The sequence below is a fragment of the Neolamprologus brichardi genome, chromosome 11 (assembly GCF_056152115.1).
Source record: "Neolamprologus brichardi isolate AB-2024 chromosome 11, ASM5615211v1, whole genome shotgun sequence".
Taxonomy (NCBI): domain Eukaryota; kingdom Metazoa; phylum Chordata; class Actinopteri; order Cichliformes; family Cichlidae; genus Neolamprologus; species Neolamprologus brichardi.
This window is the reverse complement of record NC_142114.1, coordinates 25,122,743-25,144,458: the sequence shown is the minus strand read 5'-3', so window position 1 is coordinate 25,144,458 and position 21,716 is coordinate 25,122,743. Positions and strand designations below refer to the sequence as shown.

General features: G+C 39.7%; 1 protein-coding gene across 4 annotated transcripts in view; it reads right to left on the bottom strand.

The window, feature by feature from the left end:
- Window positions 1-21,262, bottom strand: part of sema6cb (semaphorin 6Cb) — a 161,473-nt gene extending 140,211 nt beyond the window's left edge. For all 4 annotated transcript variants that reach the window (XM_087848419.1, XM_087848421.1, XM_087848422.1 and 1 more), the window contains exons 1-2: window positions 21,078-21,262; window positions 2,718-2,805 (exon numbers count right to left, since the gene is read on the bottom strand). The gene's annotated coding sequence lies outside the window, so the exon portion shown is untranslated. The remainder of the gene's footprint in view (window positions 1-2,717; window positions 2,806-21,077) is intronic.
- Between the last annotated feature and the right edge of the window lie 454 nt (window positions 21,263-21,716).

The following is a 21,716-nucleotide window of genomic DNA, read 5'->3' as shown; positions in this document are numbered from 1 at the left end:
AAAATGACTATGAACTGAAACCAGGGTAATTTTACCTCCCTGCAACATCAGATATTACTCTTAGGGTTGCTAGAAAAGTTTTTCAACTTAAAGCTGTGCAACTGAGTGAGTGCCTCGTGTGTCTAATAATCCCTCAACAGTGTGAGCTGAAAAATAAACCGGATGTGCACAAAAACTTCAGCCCACCGCAAAGAAAATTAGGAGCATAAATGATGACATGCTAATAGAACAAAGAACATAACAACGAGTCTAAAAACCAAAACAGCTCAGGCCACAACAAAACACTCCCATTTCTTTGCCGTTCTGTCTGCCATTTTTGAGACATTTTATGCTTTTACCTTCAGACGCCTTCAAGGTCACAGCAGGGCTACATCTGGCCAGCCATCTGTCTCCAGCCTTCCCATGAGGCATCCTGTCATCGGCGCTCCTTGGCCCTGTCCTCTACTGTCCACATTCAAGCTCACAAGGGAAATGCTTGGCCAGACACAATAGCTTTTCAGCGATGCTACAAGTTTCTGATGCATTTGTTCAGTTGTTCTCCCCATTGACTACCTGTCTACCTGACAGCACAGCTCACAGCACCAGAAAACATTGACATGGTCTGCACTAGACATGTGCCAATTTGCAATTATCGAGTATCAATGAATGAAGAGACTTTGGACATTTTTTCCCCCCTGAGGACATTAAGTAACAGTGATGACGAGCACTCTAAATCAACATAAGGAACCAAAACTTCTTGATTTAAAGTAACCATTTCCCATCTGTCCATTCTACCAAATGCGCTGTGCAATCTGACAAACTCTACATTTTCATTTTCTGGCAATGTAGGCAAACAGTCCCATATGTCATCAAATTCAACAACTGCCATTAACAGAGCTTCATCAAATCCAAACCAGAGCAAAAACAGAAATATAGAAATCTTGACCACTCAAGCACTTTTGACAGAAAAGTTATTTTTCATCCATTTCACGTGTGGTTTTAAATGTTACTCAAGAACACAACTTGCAAACTCAAACCATGAGCTCAGTCCTTCACACTTTCTACGCATCACTGTAATATGTGGTTGTTATGCACGCTAGAGCTGGGCGATATATCGAGTTTTTAAAAAATATCTATATATTTTTATACGAGATATAAGATGTGACAATATCCTTTATATCGATATAGTCTATGTTACGTTATAACTATACTTGTGGAGCCGCAAGTTTGCCTCTCTTTCGTCCACTTTTGTCTTTACGCAACATTATTCGGCCTCGCCTCTCCTTCACTGAACACAACTCCCCCTCCTCCCCCATCGCTTCACCTGCAGGAAGCGACAAGATGGACACGGCAAATCTCCGTTAACGAGTTACTGCGCATCGCCCCGTGCGTGGGGCTGGACGCCGTCAGCGTGTTAGCTAGCTAACCACGCTAACAAGCTAACCACGCTAACGCCATGCAGCCCAGAGGCGCTGCACAGCCTAAAATCCTTTCATTTTCTCAAAAGTTGACAGCGCGCCTTATGTATGAATTCTGGTTGTGCTTGATGACCGCGAACCGATTTTATGTGGTACACAGCGCCCAGCAATCTGTCAAAAAATGTTTTAGTACGACTTTGGTAAGCTACGGTGCTTCACCGGTTGATGGATTGTCAGAGCATTACGGCTACCGAGGAGCCTCGCGGAGTGATACATACTGTGCTTCAACGTAATATTACCCTACTGTGTATAAGGACCATAAATGGCACCTGTTAAGCGACGTGGTTACGAAGAGGATTTCAAACTCCAGGCTGTCAGTCACACAGTAGAAGTTGGGAACAGAGCAGCTGTGAAATCTGTCTTTGTTATTATGCTCAGCGTCTGTTAGTTTACATTTTGACTGCACAATTGTGAGCTTTTTGTTATGCACAAAAACAACATAGTTTTCTTTTATTTATGGAGCATTATTATTTAATAAATGCTCATACTTTATTTTTGAGTAAATTTTATGTACATCTATGCTCTATGTTAATAAAAGTGCCTGTGTGACATCTGGGACACAGCTTTGACTAAGAACTCTCTTTTTGTTCTTACTTTATGGCTTTAAAAAAAAAAAAATCGAGATATATATCTTATATCGCCGTCCAGGTAAAAAATATCGAGATATGAATTTTGGGTCATATCGCCCAGCCCTAATGCACGCTCTGACTAAATCAGTGGTTCTCTAAATTTATGAATGCCCCCTATTTCAAAAACATAAAAAGTTCATGCTCAACACCTCACAATTTATGTGATTTGCAAGAAAAAACGTTATATTTTAATTGAATAAAGGAATACTATCAGCAAAGTCTTTACCTAAAAATAGCAGATTCATTCAGTTGCTTAGCCCACAAGTTAAAAACCAGTGGACTAAATTAAGTTTGTCCTTGGATAATGTTGTATGACAAATGTGTTAAAGCTGGTTTCTTACCTTTGATTAAATTAATTAGATAGATACAGTGCTGTATGCTCAATCACCTATTTTAAAAAAGCAGCAGTAGCAGTGTTTCCATAGACCATCCATTAATTAAGTGTCCTCTGTAGATGCCTCATGAAAGTAGAACTTTCACCGTCACATATATTCAGTTCAATCTAAATACTGCATTTGAAAGATCAGTGAATAGTGACTCCGTGCCTCATCAAATCAAATCTTATTTAACTTTTAATTACATTGGATCCATTTAGAAAGTCACACTTTTAGAAAGAAGCAGCAAAGCTTACCTTAACTTTTCAAACAGTCGGCTGAATCCAGTGATCCACCAAACGGGTAACTAGACCAGCTTGGTACACACTCCAGCTGTCAGTGAATCTGTGAATGATAAATAAGAGATGCCTCTTAGATCTGTGTACACCTCAGACATAATGCAGGACAGCTTACGGTGATGCAGCCTAAGCCTTGAAAAACAGTCATAGTAGTCATGTTGCATTCTCCATCAAAAAATCTCTAAAACTCCAAAGTATAGATAACAATGACGAGTATCCATTGCTGGGTGTGCTATTCACTTTCATCAGAAAAATGCCAGAATGTGAAATGAAAATGTGAATCAACTTGCTTTGAACTCGGAGGAAAAGACGTTGCTGGAAATGCTGTTCGCATGACAACAGGTTGCTTTTGCAATAAGTGAACAAAATCTTTTGACAAATCCAAGAGACCAAACTTGCCAAATCTGATGATGGCATCTCAGCTCACAATCTGCTCTGGCAGTCTGCTCCCACAAAAACGTCTTCACCTTGCCAGTGCACAAACCTAAACAGAGCTTTATACAGCCTGATATTACCAAAAAAAAAACATTCCATCTGAGCTGAAAGCTGAAATGTAAAATGTGAAATTCTGAGTCACCGATGCATAAAAGTTGACAAGTGATTATCTTTCTTTTAGAAGGATGTAGTTCCTGATCCTATAGCAAAAGCATTTAATTTGCTTTATCATATAGCCATAGGGAGTATGTAGAGTCTCAATTATTAAACCAGCAATAACTATTAAGCATTTTTGTGAAATACTGCGTAATATAATGACGTAGTTGGATCTCCACCTGTCCCAATATTACTTCAGACAAATGGTGATGACTGAGGTTTAGACCTTTACACCCTGCAAATTTCAAGTAGCAGAGCCCAGAAAGACTTGCAGAGGCAGCATCCTCTGGATTAGCAAACACTCCAGCTGGCAGCCACATGCTGATGATGGTTCAGTTAAGGTTAAAGCATAGCCAGCTCGCCAGCATATTTTCTTCTCTCTCAAGTTCTCACTGTATTGACAAAAGGACCACAAGTCCCAAATGGAAAGTAGAACTACTGTGCATCAGTAACAGCCTATACCAGCTATTGTGACACCATTAGGCGTGCGGCCATTATTTTCTTGTATCAGTGGTATGTTGACAATAAGGATCTGTGTCTGGTATTTGTTGGAACTTACAATACTGTCTGAGAAAAAACACAAAACATCAAAAGGAAGATAAGGGCTTGTGGAAAACAAATTCCTTTGCCTGAGCTACAAAGCTATCTCTGGTGCACTTTCAAGACTTTAAATTGGCCCTAAATGCATCTAGAAGATTTTAGTACTGTGTTCTTGTGTTTTTACCAGAACTAAGGAAGATTTAAATACCATACATCAGGCCATCTGGTAGATTCATGCAACATGTCTAGAAATGGGGGGAAATTGCCACAAAATATACAACTCAGTATTGTGTGGCAATTGCTACATAAATATATAAAATATCAAACATATTACTTAAGGTTGCAAACGGTTTAAATTGCATTTTTAATACTGACAAAAAAATCAAAAAATAAGCCGTGACATTAAAGAGAAGTACTGGAGATTTTTCTTTTTAGTGTTATATTAATCTGTCCTGAGCGTGTGACGAGCATGAAAGAGAATCCCTGATCATTAGAACTTCGGACTAGTCTGGGCTCACACTCAGCTGTTAATAAAACCCATAAACTAGATCCTTCTAATAGAATAATTTCAAAACCACAACTGGGAGCTACAGCTGAAGGAGTAATCAAATTGATGCCTCATCTCTGGACTGGATGTTTACTCGTTTTCTTATTTGCTTGCTTTGGCAAATTCAAGCTTTTAGTCATTTCAGTATCAAGAATCAATTACGGTTATATCGACTCCTCCCAGCTCACGCCTGGGGAATGACTTTTCAAGTGACCAAAGTAAAGAAATGCACTACAATGAGACTGGAGATGACACCATTATTTCTCAGTTCCAATGAACAAAACACACTGCATGCACATTTTTTCAGATCAATGGTGGGGAGGAGTGATTAGCAGTTCTTAATGACTATTTAATTATACTAAAAAGCACAAACTTTCAGGTTGCACGGAAAGCAAAAAGCCTCAGTGTGAACGCTCACATCTTCTCTAACTCTCAGCCTTTGGTTAATCATCCGAGTTCGCTGTAGGAATATTTATTCGCTTTTTTATTCACTTTTCATATCACTCCAGAGTGTATGATCTGGGCTGTGACAATTTGTGTGATGACTCAAAGCTGAAAGCCACTAAAATATTTAGGCCAATCACACGTTGAATTTATTTTCACCTTATTTTTTAGTCTTTTTTTTATACAAGCTCTTGTCAATAAGGCCGTTTTACACCTAATTTACACAGACATTAACAACATGATCAACCAAAACCATAACAATGGGTAAGATTAATTCTTTAGTTGAACAATTGACAACATTGTTAAATGTGTTCACTTACTAGTGGTTCAGTAAAAGGACACAAGGACATGTTGTGCTGCTTCCTCAAGCAGAAACAAGCCAACTTCAAATATCAAATCCACCCTGATGGGGGAAACTCAGGTTTAAAGGGTTTCCCATCAGTACAAGGGATCATGAGGTTTTATAGTGATGATGAGTGCCATGTTTCAGTCTTATTTGTGACCTTTCTTTTTCACTTGAGGAGATGGGAGACATTTAAATGGCATTGTCCCACTGCAGATACTCTATAAGGATGAACTTTTTAGTCATAATCACAGTTCTGTGCATTATTCTGCTCTCCCTGTGCCAGTCATTTTAACAGATCAAATTCAGTTTATGGTAAACAAAGTCAGTGAAAACTTTCTGAAGTTTACAGTAATTGAATGGCTCATTTTATCATGCCTTTGATTTTGTTTAATTGTTTATTCCAACTTTAGCATTGTTGCCATATTCTGGTTAGTGTTTACCAGAACATGGTTACTGAAAGGATTGATTAATTACTCTTCTGGCTGTGAAAATAAAGAAAATTGTTCAGCCTTTTAGGCGACTGTCAAGCACTTTGAACACCGCTAATTGAATGACTGATATAACTGTCAATGGCCACTACAGTTGTGCAATTTTGAACAACTAATAAATCTATCAGAGGAACTAGGGAGTGTTGCCTCGTCCATCTTCTACCAAATGGCAAACAGACCACACTCCTGCCCTTTCCTCACTCAGCTGCCTATTAAAAGGGAAACATGTGGTCTAGTGTCTTGTTTCAGGGAAAGTGAAAACATACGCCCGCTGAGGTACACAGTTGAGCATGTTGTGACAAAGAGTGGCTTTTCCCTTCCCTTGTACCGCATTCTCTCACTGCGAATCGCCACATGGGGTAAGGGTAAGTGGTTTGACCAGTCCCTGCAATCACTAGGCAAGGCCCCCTACCTTGATAGCCATTCAAGGAAATCAATCAGTATTCAGGTCATGAAACGGGGATGCCCCCTTAACACACAACCTCTGACCCATGCAGGGTTCTACTCCGAGAGCGTGACAGGGATTTGTGCTGCCAGTGTCTGCTGCGTGTCCGACACTAACAAAGTCCTTGTGTTGAAGGGAGGAGCGTGGCCTGACCCTGTCCACCTCTGACACAATAATTCCAGCTGAGGAGTTCAAGGTGGCCTGACCTGCAGCTGAACCAGTCTATGGAAACATGGCTACAAGCTCTAGCAGAGCCTTTTCCTCCATCCCCTAGAGTTCCATGGAGAAACAAGGGGTGCGCTCAGGTTTCGCGAGCAATGCCGTAGCGTAAATCGCCACATTTATTCCTTCATATTTTACTTAATATCCGAACAGTTGGAAAGCCTTCTTTCTGTCATGGGAAGCACATGGGGGGCAGAATTAGCATAACGTAATTACACTGGGGAACGATCCAGGCTCCAAGGAGCAAGACATAACCTGTAATTTACCATAGTGCTCCCTATGCAATTGACAGTCAGGCTATGATATTGGAGATAAATGTCGAAATTTAGGCTGTTAGCTTAACTGATGGTGCATTCAGTATGATAATAACCACGGTCTTGCACACAGTGAGCCTGATGAGCAGTCCTGCAATAGCTCTTCACCACTTTTCCTCCCCTCCATGGGGGTATTATCATGCTAATCTAAAAGACAAGAAAAAATACATTTCAGTGAACAATGATATATAATAATAGGAAGCAGGGATCTCTGAAACAGTGAGGAGACAAAAGAAGGTATTTTCACCCTGCTCCGCTAAGCAAAGTAAAGGGCTGACAAATGGACACAGACATTATGCTGGCTGGTTAATTAAAAGAACATAGTCTAATTAAAAAGATCTTCCTTGTGAATAGACTGCCGTCTATGGAGTTACTGACCTCTGTCTCCTGCACATGTTAGGCATAGGCCAGTCAGCAGCTCTCTTCTTTCACAGATTTAATTTTCAAATCAGAGGGGTTTTGACTGACGAGCGGCAAACACAATAGTACGCTGCAGGAAGTGCACTAGATCTCGGTTGGGGTGCTGGTACTTGATAAACGGCTTTGAATTGCTATTATATAGTCAATAAAACTTGCACATGACATTCGATTTAATTCCCTATCTTTCGTGCAGAACTTTTTCACAAAAAGGTCAATATATCGGGTTTTTCAGTTAGTACCGATTTGAAATGTGTTCAAAGACAGTTTGACATGCACACACGACTATGCCTTAAAGTTATTCTGCTATTTTTTAATGACTTGAATTGTTAGAGAGCAATGTTTCTGGAACATACAGTACTGTCTTTATGTTTTGCTTGAAAATTGGAAATAGATTGATTTACTGAAATGTGCAATGTGAGTTTGTACAATTCTAACAAGCTTGAAAGTGAAAATGTGGTAAGACCACCTTTATTCTTCAACATAGCCTGAACCCTTGTAGGCAAGCTTTTTTTTAATCATTTCTTTAAGTAGTCTTCAGGAACAGTTCAGCCTTTTCTCCCAATTTTCCTTAAGAATGGCTTTTTGACAGCCACACTTTCACTAATGTCATTTCTGATGCCAGTTCGAATGGCGTGCATGTGTGTCATTATCTCTGGCATTTTTCATAGATTCAACTAAAGAAATAGGAACAAATTATGCGTTTATGCCCCTGGCAGTAAAGTGCTACTAAAGTGCCTAAAGATACAATTTAAAAAGTTTTCTGGTATGGGTAGACAACACTGGTTCATCCCTTGAGTTTGGTGCCTTTTATATGCTTGATGATTCATAGGTCAGAGTCAAGTGTTTCTGAAAGATCTTTAGAAATCGAAGAGATCTACTTCTCAAGATGCTTTGGAAAAGAAATTACAAAAAGACACTTATGGCTAAAATATTTAAAAAAAGAAACAAACAAACAATAAAAACCATTATATATGGCACATCACTTTACTTTCACTGGAATAAGTTGGTTGTTTTATCACAAAACAGACACCAAGCCTAATGTTTGCACTCTTTTATTGTGTCAATATATGTTACACACCCCAAACCCCATGCATGTGACAATAATTCTGCATTAGTCCATTTTGTTTTACCTGCTTGTATGAGACAGATAAGTAGGTAGGAAAAAAAACTATTATTTGCAGCATCCCACCTTTGCCTCCCAGCTGACACAGCACTTCACACTTCAACACCACTAAAGCGCCCGTTAGCAGTTATTGTATATCTTCACACAGACACTGCAAGCATTAACAGTAACTGTAAAACTAATAGCAATTACCCCTTTGGCACATCAGCCATCTGTTAAGTTATCTTTAAGGTGGGGGATAGTACATATGCCCAAAAAAAAAAAAAAAAAAAAAAAAAAAAAAAAAGGGATGACAGTAATGTTGGAACTAGAAAGCAAAGTGAGTCCTGCGTGTCTGTAAAGTCAACAGACAGTGTTAATGTATATCACAGTTATTTGCAAGCTTTCTGAAGCTGAGATAAGCCCACTAGCAACTAGACAAGAGCGGCACCCTACTTTACCAACTCTGATTGATCAGCAACAAAATTCTGACAACAGAAACATAGCACAGTCAGACAATCTGGTATCAAAGTCATACTGTGAGTATTTCCTGGGTATTGGTATCAAATCTGAAATTCTACTATTGTCACAATCCTAGTAGAAAGGGTTTGATACTTAGTAATCCAGGAGAAATATTGCCAACTCAGTGCCACTTTTAAACTCATTTAAATTCCATAGACAAAAACTATCCTGTGAGATCAAAACTTATTTTTCCAGAAGGATCTGACAGCTGCTGGTGGACAGAGTTGCACTGTAAAAGGTTGACCCACGTCAAACCTACTTGGATCTAAATGACTAAAATCTTAAAACCAAACAAAAGAAAACTATGAGACACTGCAATTTGAACAGCCCTTCCTCTTAATCTTGTCATATTGTGGAAACTTGGTATTTGATCACTTCATGCCCCACAAACGAGTAAGAATCCGGGGTGCCTCACACAGAGGGGAAGGGCCCCCCCCCCCTGTTTTTTTTTTAAAGAACCCACATATTTCATAGTTGAATGACGAGAAATACAGCTCAAGTGAAATACATTCAAGTAGGAAATACATTTAAGTGTACATAATAAGTTCAGGTTTGTAGCTCATAGGACTCTTCTTTCTTTTCCGTAAGGCTGTAAAATTGACACCTAGTAATGGTAATTTTAACAAAGCTGTATAAACCTGCTTCAGAGCAGCATAAACACTCACACCATGTCTTTCTGTCCAACTTATAAAACTGGGCTTGATTCTCCTGGCACCTGTAGCTACAGGCCCACACTAATGCAGACTGTCTGTGTTTAGCTGGAGGGCTACTGTCAGCCTCAGATATGGCCCTGAGAGTGAAAGTGTAGGTGTTGCCCCCCCCTCCCTCATTCCTTTCACCCAGCTGCATGTCATTGACTTGTGACATTAAAGCAAAAGTGTGGTCTGCTGGTTTGTTTACCCTCAGCTGGCTTTCATGCCATCAGTCACTAAAAACTTCCCCTCAGGGAGAGACGATGGAAGCCGGGAGGACAGAGAGGGAGGCAATGAAGACAGCTCAAACAAGGTTTCATTCGCTGCAAATTGGAAGTTGCTCATGTGGCTGAGTGGGTGTGTTTTGTTGTGTTTGTGTGTCTCTTGGTGGAAATAAGTTTACAGCCTCACAGTAAATTAATGAACATGTTTTTAAAGCCCGACGCAGTCATCCACATCACTGTGGGACACACACACACAATTATGCCAAAATTATCATGTGCAATTACTCTAAGATTGTTTTCATGTTCAGGGAATTATAGTTTGACTAACAGAATTTTTTGACAAGCAACATGACCTTTTCCTTCACCAGTTGATATCCAAAATTCAATAACACAGATGAAAATTGACATAATTGATGGTTATTTTATATTTTATTTATATATGCTTAAGTAAGAAGATTCAACCTTTGTTTCCATTTGCTTTCTTATTTAGTCACACTCACTATAACCCAATTACAAAATGTGTCATGTATGCAAGATGCTTTTTTTTTGTAATGCAAAAAGAAGAAAGATGAACAGCTCACAATCTGAGACAACACATGAAGCATGATGCAAGAAATGTTAACTTGGTGCTCAAATGATCCTCTGCTTATTTGATTAGGGAATAGGCAGCAATTAAGTTGAATTCAATTTAATCTATTGCAAAATCAAAACAAAAGTAATTTCCGTGCATTTAGTGAGGTCAAGACCTTATAGAGGTATTAGAGGTATAGAGCAAGCTGGCGTCCACATATGTGGACATCACATTTTGGGTTATTTAGACCAAAATACTCAATTTTGCTCTACAAGGGCCTGATATCCACTTACGAAGACATTATACTGCTACTGTTTTATCAAAATTTTAAACAAATATCCTCAAATGTGGCTCTCATTTTTCTTATAAACAAAAATCAGGTAAAAAAACAAACAAACAAACAATCTGGTAATTCTTTGTTTTTACATTGATCGGGCCCCAATGTGACCAAATATCAAAGAGAAATTAAAAATGCATGCCGTGGAAGAGTTCGGGTCTTAGGAGGTTAAACATATTAATCCAATTATGTTATTCAGGTTTTGGGGCATTTTAATTTGTTTTTCTCTGATTTGTGTCAGTAAATTCACGTTTGGCGTTTTTAGTCTATGATCAAGAAATAAAAATAAGCAACACAGTGTGACATTTTAATTCTTCTTAACATTTCTTGGCATCAGTGCTTAACCATCAAGGGATTCATGGTGAATCTATGAAGAATTCTTCTTTTTTTTTTTCCCCTAACCACAAGAATGCAAACTCATACACAATCACACAGCTGTGGTAGTGAGTCAACACATGGTTAATAAACTGGTACACACACTCTCCAAATGGAAAGAGTTCAGGGCACTTGAGAGGAGGAGGAGGTCTGTTTTACTCACCCTGGACCCCTGCCCGGTTTGGATTCATATGACACTAACTGAAACCCCCTGATAAACCCTCCCCCTCAAACACTGATATAAAAATAGCCTCAGTTTAATGGAAACAAGCCCGGAGTTCTGAGAAATGGATGAAAATGACCAAGCTAAGTGTAGGCGAGCAGACTTATCGCACAATGTCCAAGCCAAACATTCACTGCACATATGGTGACCACTAAAATATACACAAATAATAGCATGAGAGCGTCAAAGCAGATTAAAACGGCTAACATCCGGCCCCAAATGCTCACACAGGTAAAACATTTCATACTTACCCAGGAATTCACAGTTAAATCTTAAAAGAAAACACACTATAGATTCTAATTTTAACACATTACAAATTTAAGCACAAGGGTATGCAGAGTGTTGTTTGCACAAAATCAGCCACAATTCCTATCTGCAAAGCGCAGGGTGCATGCATAAGAAATCGGATAAAGACCCCGAGGGAGGCCGAGAGTTGGGAAGCCAGTCTCGGTTCCGGAAAATATCAATCTACCTTCCACCTAAATTTAAGGTTTGCAGAGTTTAACTTCTGCTATCCATTTAAAGTAAGACCAGTACGGTAAGTGCATGTAGACTTGGCCAACCTTTCAAGGAATGGGGTCAAATGGTTTGGGCTATTTTTGGAAAGTTTGGAAATTAGATGCATTTATGATCCTCTTTCAAAGTATGACTGTCATATTACCATCCAGCTGTGAGAAGAGCCCATTTCATTTTCAAAAGATGTGAGATAACTCCCTGCAGGAAAAAAATCAATTCTCTGACCACTTAAATGAATTAAATATGTGAATACCTGTCACCTGAGTGTGTGGAGAATAGAAACGAGGAACTACTACTGTTTGAAGGCATCAGCTGTGGATGAATAGGACAGGAGGGAAGGAGGAGAAAAAGAACGTAGGTTTTTAATTTCCTGCTTCATTTCACGTTTCAGGGCCATAAAAATTCTCATTTCAAAAAAAACGGCAATAAGCAACAATGAGGCATGATCATAACTCAAAGTTACTTCAATAGCACCAACACACCAGACCCCTCCTCCCTCGTGCAGTCAACCTAATTGCTTCAGTCGAGATCTGACAAGCCAGACAATTTCTGTGCAACAGATTATCAAAAGAGAAACCTGAGAAAAATCAGATATTCAATCTCTCAGTCTCACTCTGCCAGAAACTCTTAACCCACATTGCTTTGCATCACCCAATTCGTTCCGCATATCTGCTCTACAGCCTTAGCGATGGCCATTTCAACATCAACACTTTGCACACTTCCTTCCAAGTCTTTCAGTGCAGCCCACTTCTGGTGGATTTCAATTATGTTTGGCAAACCTCTCAAATATGAGAATTTGGCGGGGTTCTCTCTTTTTTCCCCCCATTCTACACTTGATACATTTATGTGCATGCAGAACTGGAAGTACCAACTCATTTTATTATTATTTCCAAAAACTAATCAGTTGATTTATAGTAAGAGAAATAAAATAAATACAGTGGCTTAAAGTGCAATATGACACTTACAGTTGCTGGTTTCATATGACCAGCTATCAAAAGATTTACTATGAAAACGGGCATCATTTTGCATTTGTGTTTGAAAAAACAAAAAAAGAAGCAATAATGCCAGCAGCTCCAATATTGCTCTAAAACATTAGCAGACTGGATTACTGACACAACATAAATTTCTTACACACAGTACTCACAATCTTTACAAAAATAAAGTCTCTCATCCTCAAAATGCGCAAAGCAGGCATGCATCTGACTAAAAGGTATCACTCTGTTTAAACAGCAGACTAATGAGGAGTCTAAAAACAACTGTATCAAAACAGACACGGGTGACAGGCATTGTTAGCCGGCTTAAATGAGGCCAGTCTTTTTTCTGCCACCCGATCTGGATCAGCCTTGTTTTCTCTCAGTTCACCATTTCAGGAGTTGTGAGATTTTAATCTGTGCCACCAAAAGCTCTGTGAGTACTGATATCCAGCCAAACATGTAGGGACAAACTAGCCCTTTTTATATAACATTTATTTTAAAAAAAAGACCCAACTGTTTGTCTTGGATAGAAACGTACTCCAATTCAAAGCAATACATGTCTGTAACAACTTATTCTACGGAAAATAAGCTGTGCCTAATGTTCTTTTTGAAAGTGAAAACCAAAACAAAAAGAGCTCTGGTTATCTTGTAGGTCTTTGCCAGGGACAAAGATGGATGGTTACATTTCCTCCAGAAACAACAGCTGTTTGTTTGCCGGAAATAGGAGAGTAACTTGGCTGTTAGTAGAAGCTGTGATAGCCACTGTGGCTGAACAGGCAAAGAAAAAAAAGCTCCACTAAAAGAAGCAAAAACTTGACAAATTGAAAACAGCATTACAGTCTTGCCCACACCACTTGATTGAGAGCCAATCTCTGAAAGGGAGGCACACACAGAAAAAAAGAAAGAAACAACAACCAGCAATGAAGATGAAAATGCTGAAGAAAACATGATACTGCACAACGGAGAAAATAGATAAACGTTGTTGAGAACATGCACTATAAAAAGGCTCCAGGTTTAGTGGAATGGCAATCAAAAATTGTCAGAAATAAAACAGGAAAATGCACAGGAAAAAAATAAAGTTCTTCATCATACTTAAACTGCCATACTGCCAACTAAAGGACTGATATAATCTTTTGTGCTTAATTGTCAAAACACAAGAACTTCAAAACTGCACTGATGCAGCGCAGAACTGAAATAAGTTCATTATTAAGGCAAAATTAATCTCTCTCTTATCTTTCGCTTTACAAGCGAATAAAAAACAAAACTCAAAACAAAACCCAAATCAAAGATCTACCAGCCCTCCTGCTCTAGAAAAACAAAAATCCAACACGAGGAAATGTTGCTGGGCTGCACACCAAACTGGCCAAACCACATCACTACAACTTCCACATTCATCTTGTGATGCACACAGCAATAAACCAAATTGCTGGAAAAGGAGCTGCTAAAACACATTTTTTACGAGTATTAAGAAACCCAAAACTCCTTTGGTTTATTCCATATCAAATCATTACATTTTTTCAACAATTTCTGCTCAAAGTTTCTGTCTGTAAAATCTATGGTTTAAAATTTAGACATATATAATTATAGCTGTATATAGCAAATACGTTTCTGTCTACCCATAACATGTTTCTTGACTAGCCACTATTCAAGTGGGGTTTTTTTGGGTTTTTTTTAATGCATCTGTCCTGAATTATAGATCCAGCTTCAATGTTATGGCCAGAAAGGTCAGTGAAAATTTCAGGTTTTTATCTTTAACAGTTTTGAAGATGTTCCTGTTCAAACATTGATTCGGATTTCAAAGTGTGAAAAACATGCTGGCAGTAGGCTGACTTTCCCATTTCAGTGAATGTATATGGAGATGGTCGGGCTGACAGTGATTAGAGAATGACCCCAATTATTACCAGAATTTGATCCATCCGATACAACATCATTTGGAAAGTGTGGAGGAGTCATACCAATGTGATTATTTTCACGTGTGTGGGGGAGCCAACAGGAAGTCAGCTGGCTGGTTTGGCCAGAGGGAGTCTCACTTACACATACTCCCTGCGAGCTCAGCTCAGAAGGATGGCAATGTGCATGCTCTGTGAGCCCAGGTCTGCAAAAACACACAACTGGGTAATTTATAGAGGACACTTTGCACATGTGTAACTTTCATTGGAATAATAGAAAAGGCAGATGCTGCTGTTATTCTTGTCTACTTTGGGATCTGTGTTTTCTAGTTCTTGGGTTATGGCCAAATTAAAGTTACAAAGTTTAACTCCAAGAATTGAATATCATTCTCCAACTGTGCCACCAAAATATTAAGAATACATGCAGAGCAGCTATCTTAAATTACTCAAACACTTAAAAAAAAGTGTCATAAACAACCAAATATGGACTAATTAATTCACATTAGCAAAGCTTTTGTAATTGACTGCAGCAAGTGTGCAACATTTCTCTTTGCTACACAGCATTTGTAACATATCATGGCTGTGTTTCAGGTGATAAAATACATAGTTTGTTCCCTCCCTCACACACTAATTTTAAAGTGTAGTTTTGTGTTGTTCTGTACTGTTTATCGAAGCCAGTTGTTCCAGCACAACTAATACAGGTTTTTGTTCTTTGTTCGATCTTCCCCATATGCTACACCAGCTGCAATTTTTCCAGTGTTTCGGCCATTATGTGTGTGACATAGACTGGGCAGTCTCAATAAATTGCACTGCTAAAAACAGTTAGATGGGACAAAGGATCGGAATCGAGGAACAGTTCTCCACATTTTTCAATCCATTGGAATTGTATGCCTTTAAGCCTCTAAGCCTCTAAGCTCATCAATTCCTTTTATCAGAGCTGGCATGTTTTTCTGAGAGTCACACATCGCAAAACAGTGACATTAAAGCGCAGAGATTTTTGTACACTTGGGCCTTTTTATAGGTTTCTACAATGTTTTTGCGTGGAGACAAAGATAAAATCAGAAAACGAAACACTGAAAGTCAAGCTCAGTAACAATGCTGATATTAATAATCAGATATCCAACTGTCTACTTTAGTACTTTCAAATGCACTGAATAGGCAAGTACAAGCCAACTTTAGTGCCTAATGTCTGATCATTTTTATTAACATACCAGCATGTTTAAGTACAGCACTATGAAAAAGTCTTGACCTGCCCCCCTTTTTGCATTTTATTTTGCTTAAAAATTAGAAATAGGTGCAGTGCATTGAATAATATGCAAACATAGGCGTAAATACAGTATATAAGTCAATATTTGGTATGACCATTTATTCTTCAACACACCCTAAACTATCTTAAGGAAAGCTTGAGATGACTGTTGTTGTCATTTGGTGTTATATAAATAAAATTAAACTGAATTAATTTGATTTGAATTGAATTGAATTAAAGTTTTCTTGTAATTTTTTTAAGTAGTCTTTAGGAAATTCGGATGTTGGTCGTCTTTAGTTACGTTTTCTGTCAAGATGATCCCATACTGCCTTAATGTTCTGCATTTATGATGTTACTTTTGGTAACTATTGGTAAATAGCTAAACAACTAATAAGGTCTCTGGTGTACAGTATATACCATTTGAATGAAATGAATATTTAGTTTATAAAAACATAAAACATTCACTATAATTTCCAATTTTACCAATATAAGCAATAAGGGCGCGAGACTGGAAAGTCATGGGGCAATTTGTTCCATGTTAAGCCTGACTGGCTAATCAATGATGCAGGAGGACTGCCCACATTATGAAGTAATTAAGAGATCATTTGGAGCAACAAACTGGGCCCTTCTGCCATTCCCCATCTGACCCAACTAAGAGTTCAAGAATCAAGAGCTAGTATTTATGACCAGAGGCTACTTAAAGAGACACGTGTTTCCTCATATCAGTTGCTTCCTATAATTAAACACAGAGGCAAGAAATGGAATCATAAATGTGGGGATTTTTGCTCTCTGTGGATGTAAGAGAGCCTGCTGTGATGTCTGCATTATCTTAATCTTTGGGGAGCTCTGCTACTGACTGTTGTGGTTTTCAAAATAAACTGGATTCTGTGGATTGTGGGTCACACAGCTGAATGGGCATTTTGGAGGATCTTTGTGCTTATTCAATAGCTAATAATTCCATATATATATATATATATATATATATATATATATATATATATATATAAAAATTCAAGCGCACTGCATTAGCTACTTCTCCACATAGAATATGCATGAAAAATGACAAGAATTTATTTTTGGATGATTCATTTTCTTTCCATTCAGGAGAAATCCTTTTTGTGGTGCATGCTGCTTCCAAGCTTCCCCGCAGGTAGCATACACAGCCTCCTTGTTACACAAATCAAAGAGTGAGTGTGTCTGATATCTGAAGATAGGTATTCTGTCCTTCATCTAAAGGGCAACTGATATGGAGTGAGAGAGACAAAAAGCATGAAACTACAAGTATCATTACTCGACTTCAGCATTTTTAAAAAGACAAACCACACTGAAAACAGTGAGACCTCAGTGCATGACTTAATACAGAAAAGAAACAAAGGAGAACAAAGGTCTGATTTTTGACAAAGACTCCTTTGTGATACATGAGACCCCCATTTAGACTAAAAAATATGATTTTGAGCTAATTTGCTGACATTGAGAGCCACAGGTTATATTTTCCACTCCAATTGCTGGACTGCATCCACCATGCTTCATGAAGTGTTACCAGACAGTCATCCTGTGTTCCTGCCGCACTGCATGTGGCTGTGGCGAGTTGGAAAACGGAGACCCAGTCCATGTTTGACAAGGGGTTAATGTTTCTGAGGAACAGCTTGACAAAACCTCAGGAAGACAGCCAGTCTGGATAGAAGCACCAAAGCCTGTCTCTTGTCCAGTTTGTGGTTTGCCGCCTCCCGCCATCTTTTTCTTCTTCCTTCACTTCTTCCCTCTAGCCTTTCACTGAACTCAAAGGTTTTCCTCCCAAAACTTACACACTCATCAGCTTGGCTATAATTTTCAGTTCTGCACTAACCACAGGACCACTTGCGGGATGAAGCTGCACGCCTGTTTTTGAAATCAAAAGTAATAATATGCCTGCTAAGGATTCACATCTAACAGTTAATGATTGGACCTGTCGGACAAAAATTGTCAGTGCCGTATTCACCTTTACTTTCAACAAGCTGCGACAATCACAGGAAAACAGATGCAGCTGGCAGTATATATTATGTCTGTGCCACTGGCAATCTGTAAATGAACTTTAAAAACCACACAGGCTGATAAACCTGGGAGATACAGTACACTGAATCAGCAAAATGATGAGCAACAGCTTTACTTCAAGGCACAGTAAAGAAGCTCCTTCTGCTCAGTAAAAGCTACACTAGCCAGAATAATAACAAAGACCCACTGGCTATAATGCAAAAGGCACGAGGTAGGTTTGTATGATAGTCTTAAACTGTGCATTTGTAACGCTTGATTCAACATGTTAATGCGATTTCTTACCAGCTATGGCCAAACCAGGTCAGACCTGGAGGCCAAGGCCTTGTGGTCCCAGCTGATAGCCTGGACCAGCCTGTGCTGTGTCAGCCCTGGATTATGGATGACAGGGAGCCTGCGGGGCTGACAGGTAATAATTCACTCCCCAGGGGTCCCACATCCTTCGCTGGACACAACGCAACCAACCAGGAAAGAGCAGGGGGGAAGCAGCCTTGGACTTCACATCCTCATAACCCACCCTCTTCCCTTTTTCAACCATGCCCTTCAAGAAGCCAAGCTCTCATTGCCTCCACAGTTGCCACGGGTTACCAGCCATTATCAAAATGAAATATGAGGTGCCACAGACCGGTGACTCTCTCAGGTACAGGGCCAAACAAAGTCCCATATGTTGCGGATGAGGAGTGGCGATTAACTGTTGCTTCCTGAAGCACGGCACTGCACCCACCCTTCTTTAGACATCAGCAGTTTCACAAGTGCTCAAAGTCTAAAGCGCTTCAGACAATATTGAACATGATGTGAAACAAAATTTATCCCAAAATATATTATCTATGCCCTCAAGTTCCACTGAGCTCAAAATAGGGCACAGCAATTTACCAACTTCAAATTCGCCTGAGGGTTTAAAGTGTCTTCATCAGTCCTGCTGAAGTTCATCTTTTTTTCTTCTTCTGACCAATCCAAAGTGCAGACTAACTGTGTGTGTGTGTGTGTGTATACATACGCCTACGTTCTGAGTACTTTATCTTGATGATGAAAATGGAAATAGGCTTGCTGAATGTCCCCCAAGGGCCACAGTCCTCAGCCCCTGGTTAGGAGCCTATTTCAACCATCATTACCCTGAGGACCATTAAGAAGATGCCATCTGCACACACAGGGCCCCTCCATCGGGGCTTCTTGTCACTTCAAACTAAAAGCAAGCAGCGGAATGGAAATTGGAAATAAAATTACACACTGCGCTAAATGCACCATTAACCATGCTAACTGAGCGACCGACCTATCGGGGCCTGAAAATGAGAGCTGGACGAAGAGCAAGCAATTTTCAGCAGTGACAGGGAAATGAACGCACTGCTGGTACTTTGCTCTCGCTCACATTCGCAACTACAACTCACCCATCAGCAGAATGTGACTTTCCTAATGGTAAGAGAATGGAAAAACAAAACAAAACAAAGAGTTGGTTCATTGCGACTGTGGGCGACAACCACAAATGAGGTTTGTATGAACTGTGCACAGTACAGATGGGACCACAGACCACCACTGCTGCTGCTTAAGCATTGGATACGTTACACAGAAGCATCCCACTAGTCCTGCACAACAGCAGCAGCACCTTTCCTCTGGTTAGTGCACCAGTTACATGTCAAATAAAATAACCTGAAGGCACACTGCAATGTCCTCGCAGCAGCAAAGAGTGCCAAGTCATTGTACAACTAGGGTAGGAAACCGCAAGCCATTAGTGGCTTCATCATCCTATGATATCACTGCAGCAGCTGTGAGGAGTGGGGACAAGGCAAAAAAAAAAACGTAAAGAAGATCACAAGATCTAATCACACTTTCTGCTTAAACATCTGACTGCTCGAGGAAAACATCATGCAACAGCCAGAACAAAAAGGCACATGCTAGACGAGTAAGTGCTGGCTCTGCTGTTCAATCCAGGCAAAGCAACCCTTAAGCTGAACATGAATTTTTAAAATGCCTGGGAAACTTTTGCAAGGCTACAGATACAGCAAAGAGAAACGGCAGAAGCGGGCAGCCTTTGAGTTAAGCAAGAGGGCATGCAGTCTACAATATCACCTTGCAAGAGTCCAGGATCGAAAAGGCAGTGGTGTAGTCTGTCAGTGTTTATGCACAACAGAGATTTATTTATTGTTGAAATGTTCTTAGCCTCAACTGAAACTGAACACCCACTTAAGGAAATTAGAGGACTAATGCACAGCGGGCTGAGACAAATCGTGGTCTCCCTTTGTGCGGAGGACGGTTTAAAAGCAGCCACGAGCATCTATTTCAACATAAACATTCACCAGCGACTCCTAGGAAAGCAGGAGAAGAGGAGAAAAACACAGGTTTCCAATTTCTTTCTGCATCGTAGGCAACACTGAGGTCTAATGCAGGTTCTCCCGTTGAAACCTGTTAGAACAATGAGCTCATCGTTTTCCCTCCGAGTTTGGCATTAAGACAAGTAAGCGTGATTTAAGAGGTAAAATCTGTGCAGAGTGAGAGGGAGATGTGCCGTTTCATAATAATCCAACTGCCACGTAATTGCTGCTTTTCTTTTCCAGAAACTCACACTGATTTCCCCCCTCTATCTGATGGTGAAAAGGAAGCAAATTCTCCATTACGCACTAATCCCCCGCTTTTTTCCCCTTCTTTCTTTCTTTTGTTTTTCCACAATCAGGTCCTTGATAAACAAGTTTGGGCTGCTTCCGCCAGAAAATAAACCAAAAATTCAATTAGTGTCTCAGGCGAGATGCCAGTCAGAGACGTGTTATCGGTTGCTTATTTCTGATAAGTTGCAGCAACAAGAGAGAAAACGTGTGTGTCAGGGTTTCATATGACTATGCATATAGTTTTCGCTGCCGATGTTAACACGTCTCCCAAACCCGTCCATGATACACACACGAAAATAAAAACAAAAAGGAACAGAGCTACTGCAAAAAAAACTATATAAAACTGGTCTAACCCTGGCTAATGTCAGATTGTAATTTCTGTTATTCAGTTACCAGTGCAGAAAAAAGGGGGACTTCGAAACACAACCGAGAAAAACAGAAAAGCAGCGGCTTCTCCGGACCATATATGAAACTCCCGGAGAGTACAGGGACAGTTCAGGTTTATTAAAAGCGTCTGATATGTTGTTTTCAAGTGATTATCGTATTCACATGCCTAAATAATCTCTCTCCTGTGGCAAACTTAAAGCATCTGTCTCGTAATGAGCAAAGTAAGCACAGCTGCAACAGCATCGCCAAAGTCCTCAACTAGTAAACGAACCACTTACCTTCGTGCTTCCACCTTGAAAATACACACGTCGCAGTGTTTCTGAGATACTGTCGCAGAGAACAAGCTGTAAAGTCTCGAGAATGACGAAGGAAAAAAAGCGGGGTTGTTAGTTTTAGCTAGTTGTTTCTGAAATGGTTAGTATTCCCAGAGCGCCAGCGTAGCGAAAAGACGCCCCTCACTGTTGTGACAGGACTGAAGCTGGTTAGACTGAAATCACAACACCTCGGCTGCAGCTCAGGCCACGCCCCCGTAGTGCTGTTTGACAGGGATTCAAACCAATCAACGAGTGAAGTTAGGATGAGGTTGCCTTCGATTGGCCAATGGAGCAGTTTTTTTGCGCTACGCCCCGCCCCTGTAACGCTCACTTTTCTCCCAGATGTTGAATGCCTCAGCACCAGGGTCCCCATACAGTTTAGCCAGCCAATCAGAGCGCGAGATACGGGGTTTAAACACAGATAATTTAACTTTATGGGAGGAGTTGAATCTATTTAAACCAATGTGAAAGTACTTTAGCCGCACTATTATCTTGCACATTAGCCCGCACTACAGGGTATCATAAAATGTTTGTTAGAGAATTATTTTTCTTAATTCAGGTGTTATTTATATATATATTTTTACAGTTTATAATAAAGCATCT